We start from the raw sequence: 7,679 nt of genomic DNA on the forward strand, positions 1-7,679 counted from the left end.
CAGGGACAATTTGACTTCTTCTTTTCCTAACTGAATACCCTTGATTTCTTTCTCTTGCCTGATTGCCCTAGCCAGAACTTCCAACACTATGTTTGATTTCTATTTTTATTGCACTGTGGTCCAAGAGTATGGATAGTATGATTTCTGTTTTGTGAATTTGCTGAGGACTGTTTCATGCCCAATCGTGTAGTCGATTTTAGAGTGCATGCCGTTTGGTGATGAGAACAATGTATATCCTGTTGTTTTGGGGTGGAAAGTTCTGTAGATGTCTATTAGGTCCATTTGGTCAAGTGTTGAGTTAAGGTCCTGAATATCTTTGTTAATTTTCTGCCTCAATGATCTATCTAATACTGTCACTGGGGTGTTAAAGTCTCCCACTATTGCTGTGTAGTTATCTAAGTCTTTTTGTAGGTCTCTAAGAACTTGCTTTATGAACCTGGGTGCTCCTGTCTTGGGTGAGTATATAATTAAGGTAGTTAGGTCTTCATGTTGAACTGAGCCCTTTAATATTATGTCATGCCTTTCTTTGTCTTTTTGGATCTTTGTTAGTTTAAAGGCTGTTTTGGTTTTCCACCTATCACTAACTACTCTTTTAATAGGTTCCTCTTAACAAACCTCTTAAATGAAGCATATTCCTTAGGTGTAGTTCTTATATCTCTGTTTTTATCCTTAAATTTCTGTCCCTGAAACCTCTTCTACTTCCATATTGTTTATAACATCCTGATGAATGTCTCTCAAGTCATGATTTTGTCATTCCTGACTGTCTTTGCACTGTCCAATGGCTGGTTACCAAGACATTAGATTACCAGTTACTAGTAGAACATGAAATCTTGCACATCATCATCTTTTCCCAAATTTGCTCTAACTTCTCATTTCCTTAACTATCTCTTAATGCTAATATTATTGTTTGTATGAAATGCATCTTTGGCTTTTTCCTTGCTTCTCACAACCACATCTGTCAGCTTCTCTTTCTTGCTGCAGTACACCAGACACCCTTACCATTATTAAATGAGAGATCACCTCATATCCAGATGCACCCAGTCCCACCATTCAATTAATGAATTCTGGATTTCTAAAATAAATCTATTTTCCTGTTTATTTTTCCTAATTATATATGTAATAAATATTCATTATTGTAAGCTTATTCATTATTTTTTTACTACAGGAGTGAAATGTAAAAATAGTAAGAATTGTATCCCCACTGTTAATATTCTGATGTGTAACACACACACATACACACACTAACACACACACACACTTTAAAGCAAATTTAGGGTAATAATGTATATTCTGGTTTACATTTTGCTTTTTTTTTCTGCTTAATCATATGAATATCTCCCAATGTCTTTAAATGATTCTCCATAAAATATCTTTAACAGCCATATCACAGTTACTTTTTGGTCAAACTCTATTTGTATATTCACCCCAATCATTCTTTGTGCCATTTCAGATGTTTCTAAATTTCTCCACTTGTGAATAACTCTTGGATCAATGTTTAAACAATATTTCAACAACATTTATGCTCATCTCTGATCATTTCTTTGGGGTAAATGCCTACCAATAGAAATCATCTCAGCTACCTTGTACCTTTCAGGTTTGTTGAAATATGATGTCAAATTTACCTTAAGAATGATTGAATTTCTTTTTCAATCTTTCAATGCTCCCACAAGGATAACAAAAGTATACCCAGTTTCCTATACCTTCACTAATAAAAACTAAAACTGATACAAACAAAATATCCCTCACTAAAGAATTAAAACTGAGAGCAGCTTCTGCTTTTTTTCCTGTTTTTTGTTTGTTTGTTTGTTTGTTTGTTTGCTTCCTAGAGTTTTTCCATCTCTTTACTTTGAGTCTATGGGTGTCATTACACATGAGATGGGTGTCTAGAAGACAGCATACCGTCAGGTTTTGGTTCTTTATCCAACTTGCCACTTTGTGCCTTTTAATTGGGGCATTTAGCTCATTTACAGTCAAGGTGAGTGTTGATGTGAATTTGATCCTGTTATCATGTTATTAGCTGGTTATTATGCAGACTTGTTTGTGTGGCTGCTGTATAGTATAACAGGTCTGTGTACTTGATTGTGTTTGTGTAGTAACCAGTAACAGTTTTACCTTTTTGTATTTAGCACTCCTTTCAGGATCTCTTGTAAGGCATTGTAAGGCAGGTCTGGTAGTAATGAATTTCCTTAGCATTTGCTTGTATATATGAAAATAATCTTATTTCTTTTTTTTTTTTTTGAGATGGAGTTTCACTCTTGTTGCCCAGGCTGGAGTGCAGTGGTGCGATCTTGGCTCACTGCACCCTCTGTCTCCCAGGTTCAAGCGATTCTCCTGCTTTGGCCTCCCGAGTAGCTGGGACTACAGGCATGCACCACCACGCCCAACTAATTTTGTATTTTTAGTAGAGGTGGGGTTTCTCCATGTTGGTCAGGCTGTTCTGGAACTCCCGACCTCAGGTGATCCACCTGCCTTGGCCTCCCAAAGTGTCAGGATTATAGGCACTAGCCAATGTGTCCCACCAGGATTTTATTTGTAATTTGCTTATGTAGCTTAGTTTGACTGAATATTAAAATCTTCACTGAAAATTCTTTTAAGAATGTCGAATATAGTCACTGAATCTCTTCTGGCTTGTAGGGTTTCTGCTGACAGGTCTCTTGCTAGCCTGATGAGGTTCTCTTAGTAGGTGATCTGTCCCTTCTCTCTTGCTGCATTTACCTTTTGCGTTTTCACTTCAACCTTGGAGAATCTGATGATCATGTGTCTATATATATATTTTTTTTTTCTATAGATTATTGGGAAACAGGTGGTGTTTGGTTACATGACAAATTTCTTTAGTGGTGATTTGTCAGATTTTGGTGCCCCCATCACTTGAGCAGCATACTTCCCCATGAATCCCCAAAGTTTTCCTTCTCTTCCTTTCCCTTCATCACCAGCTTAAACTGGAATGCTGGTAGTTTAGGTGTGGCAGGGCAGAATCTGAGGTAGATACTTCTTCTGTCCTAATTCTTCAAGACCCAATTCGTTCAGGGTGTTGAGGAGGATGGACAGTGGAGCAAATGAATGTATTAATAAGTCTCTCTTTACTTCTTGGCTGTGATGATTTTTGTTGCTGTTTGTATTGCTTCTTTTCTGTTAACTCTTCTTGGCCATCAGATTTCTCTGCAAAAAAGGAATCAAAGTGCTGCCTCCCTTTTTGGCTCATGTTTTAGATTTTCAGAAGCTCCCTGGATTTATTTAGTTGTATAGTTCCCTAGTGTGGTACATATGGAAGTGGGTCACAAGGTGTGCAGTACTGCCCTACCACTCAGGGAGCCTTTTAAAATGTGTGAAGGGATTATTGATTGTCTCGGAGTGACTGAAACAGCATTTAATTTCCAGGAGTAAGAGATATTAAATGTCCTGCAGTGCATGGGCAGTCCCTGGAGAATAGTGATATCCCAATGCCAATATCTTCCCTTCACTGAGAAACATTGTTGAAATACTGAAATACTTCTTTACTCATTGGCAAATAGCCAATAACTTTATATCACCTCTCTCTCTCCCTCTCTCACATCAGTGCTCCTATGAAGCATCCAACTCAGCCTCTCAACTCTACGATCCAGCAAATATGAAGCTGCTATCTGGCATAGCAAGAGACCCCCAGTATCCTGATTCAGCACCAAGGCAAGAGTACATTCTGGTTGGGTGATACCTGCACACAATCCGGGTCACTCCTGCAACAACTATTCTTGACTTTGATTACTTTGTTCTCTCTTCTGCAGTTTTTAAAAATATACTGGTAAGTTAGAGGAAGGAAAAATTTGGGGATGATTGTTGGAGGTACTAGTACAAAATGTGCTACCACTTGGTAATTTTAGTGAGTCCTTAGGAAAGTGTTGGGCCAAAATTTTTGACAGGTATCTTAAGAATATAGGTTTCTTAGAGCCTCTTTATCCTCAGCTGTAGACTGGAGGTTTTCATTCTGGAGAATTAGGAAAAGTCTCACTCAGTATCCCATAACATTATAATAAACAGTTAAGTTTCGAAGTGAAAGGTAATTAAGAACTTTTAACATTTTAAAATGAGCTCTCTGGGAACATTGCCCAGTTTTCACAATTCTTCTTTAGTACGTGTCCCCTTACCCTCCTCCTGGGAATACATTATGAACAAATACTGGTGACTAAATATAGAGAAAATAGGTCTGATGAGATTAAATCTATTACATGTTTGCTTATTAGACTCTGGGGTCCTTATTACTCTCTGGAATAGTGGAGTTGTACTAAACTCAAAGTTACTATATTGGTTTAAATTGTGCTTCTGCCACTAATGAATGACGTGTGGGATATGAATGAAATGGGAATATCAAGGATGAGCCTTGGGTTTCTGACTTTCACAGATAAATGAATGGTGGTGCCATTTTGAGATGGGGTTGCCAGAAGAGAATGTTGGGGAAAGAAGGTCATGAGTTTAGTTTCAGACATGCTGAATTTGATATGCCTTTCAGGTACCCATGTAGGCACATTCAGGAGACAAATGGAGACTTGTTCTAGAATTCAGAAGAAATGTCTGAGCTGGAGTTATACATGTGGAAGTTATGTATATGTGGAATAGATAACAATTGAAGCTACAGGACTAAATGGAATCATCAAGAAGAAGGTATAGTAAAGTATAAATGTATATGGGACTGAATAACAAGAGACTGTAGCATTTTATGGTTAGATAGGAAAAAGCAATTCATTGCGGGAGCAGCAAAAGATACAAAAGTAAAAAGCAGGAGAGGAGATGGTTAGTATACTTCCTATTTTTACGTACTCTTATTTTTTTCCCACATATGTCGATACATTACTTGACATCCTTATCTGTCTTATTGCCTACACTTAACAACAAGCTTATTCTCTTCTTTAGATGGATATCACTGCACTCATTGCTGTTTTTTATCTTCACTTTTCTCATGTGAAAAATCTGTAATAATTTCTCTAGAATATAAAAAATGTGTTTTCTCAAGCATGTGGTTCAATTGACTTGCTCAGAGAAAAAAAGAACCCTGCAAATTGTTGAAACTGTGCATCTTCCATCCTATACAACAGAAGGTTTTGTTACTGTTATTATTATTATTTGAGTTCTACAGTTGTTGTACACTTTCTCAGCAAGATGGTCTCCAACCTTGAGAATACTCTTGCATTTACTTTATGGGGAAGGCAATTTGCATTTTCTTTTATGCGATTTAATGAACAGCTGTGGTAATGTGCAAAGTAAAAGAATGTTACCATTTATGATTCAAGCAGCAAAGCAGCAAACACCATCGTCATTTGACCTGTTTGTTTTAGATCTTTGAATACACGTATTCATCCTTGACCCTCTTACGGTAAGAATGCCATATTACTGATGGTAATATCAGATCGATTTCTTCCTTCAACACCTTCTCCTCCACCACCACACAGACACAGAGAGATATATACGGGTTTTCCATTTAAAGGGTTTTTATATTCTTATTCAGTTTGTTTGGAAAATTAAAATTGCCGACATACAAGTTAAATTGAAATGCCTAATAAATAGACTATCACTAAGTAGCAAGTCACTAGTATTCTTTTGTGATAAGTTCTCTTAATTCCATTCTTTCATTCCAGAATTCACAGCAGCCTCATCTGGTTCCTTACATTGAGTTTAATGGTCACGGTGCCAAACTGAACAACTTGTCAACTTCTATTTGTCTTTTATTTTAAGTTCATTGCAACTTCATTTAGCCCTATAAGAACACATGCCAAAACACTGCCAGAAACTGACTAGTTAAATACCATGGAGATTAGCATTGCCGACTCAGGAAAACTCTTAGAAAAAATGTTCTTGAGTTTAAGCCTAAATTTAGTTTTTCAATAAGGGTAATAACCTAGGGTCAACAACACAGGGAGTCCGGTCTGTTTCTTAAGAGGTAGAAAAATAGTCCTGCTCAAAGTATTAGGCAAGAATCTTACAGTCAAATTGCAAAATAAAAACTTTCACGAATATTCTTAGCAGTGTTACATTTTACTCAAGAAAATAGTCCATTGCCAGTTGGCAGGTGAAGATACCTACAATGGTGTTCTCAGATCCAATCAGACATAAGCTGAGATAACGTGTTTTAGTTCAGTCATGCCATACATTCACCTTCATGTAGCTGGGGTGGAAATGTAGGTGGTAGTGGGGATGCTTTTGAGGAAGAAAACACTATATTACTCCTATGAGTATTATGATATTCTAACTGCAAGGGAGTCAGGGGTGGAGAGCTATATGGTAGAGTCCTGTGCTTGCAAGCAAGCAAACAATAACAATAAAACAAAACAGAATTTTAGACAAACTCCAAATGCTAAAAGGAAATTGTGAAAGGATATTAGGTGACTCACAAATCACAGGAATAAAATTTGTACTTATGTTTCTTCTAAGAGTTTCACTTCCTTTATTTAGGTATTTTAACATTTTGAACTACTTTTTGTATAGACTGTGAGGTAGGGGTAAAAATTCATTCTTTGGCATGTGGGCATCTAGTTGTCTCAACACCATGTTTTAAAAATATTACCTTTTCATCACTGAATTTTCTTGGCACCCTTGTCTAAAATCTGTAGGAACAGAATGTAGATTAATGATTGTCAGGTGCTAGAGAGAGGTGGTTGAAGGGAATGAGGGGGTAAGTACCAAAGAAGGTAAGGTGTTTCTTTTGGGAGTGATGAAAGTGTTCCAAAATTAGATTTTGGCAATGGTTGTACAACTCTATGAATGTACAAAAAACATTAAATTGTATGCCTTTAATGGGTGAATTTTAGTATATGAGAATTATATCTCCATAAAGTTGTTTAAAATATAAAAAGTAAAACAATTTGTTTAAAAATCGAAGGAATAAGTGACCAATCTGGAAGTATCAAACCAGGATAATTCCAGGGATTGAATAGTGAGAAATAATTCACAGTTTCTTGAGGGCCTTGCTGTCAGAGTGACTTCAGCATCAACAGTTTGTTTTAACCTTGTGTCATTCAGTGCATAATTCAACTTCTCAGGAGAAAAAGTCAGATCAGCCCAGCCAGAGACACATACCTATCCAAAGGGAGGTTCAGTCATGAAGGCAGTGGGTGCATTACCTGAATGTCAACATTAACAAGACCACATGGAAAAATAATAGGTAAGTCTTGCATACAGGCTCATCTATTTTTAATAGTCACTATATAATGTACTTACATATACATATTGATTTATTTTTCAAAATCGCCCTGTTGAGTCACTATTAGTATTACACTGCATTTATGCAGAAATGAGAACTGAGGCTCAGCAAACTCCTAAAAATTACCCAAGGTCTCAGCTAGTAAGTGAACTGTGATTCAGACCCAGGCACTCTCATTCTAAATCCCTTGGTTTAAACCACTATGCTACAGAATCTCTCCCTAAAAATAAAATTTTCAAGCACTGACATATTTTTACATGGAGCCCTCTTACTATCCCAGGATTAGTGTATTTATTAAAGGAAAGGTGATTTTACTGAAAGAAGAGGATGCAATGCAGAGCTGGCAGAAATAAAAAATGACCACTATAGGAAAAAAGTAAATTAATAATTATTAAGCCCATGCTGCATGACAGCATTTTCACATGTAATGTTCATCTTATAATGTTATCAGTGTGTGTACTGTGGATCCTTTCTCCACACTTGTTTTCCTGGTACCCCAGGGGTCTGATTT

Source organism: Colobus angolensis, unplaced genomic scaffold (assembly GCF_000951035.1).
Source record: "Colobus angolensis palliatus isolate OR3802 unplaced genomic scaffold, Cang.pa_1.0 Scaffold585, whole genome shotgun sequence".
NCBI classification, from domain to species: domain Eukaryota; kingdom Metazoa; phylum Chordata; class Mammalia; order Primates; family Cercopithecidae; genus Colobus; species Colobus angolensis.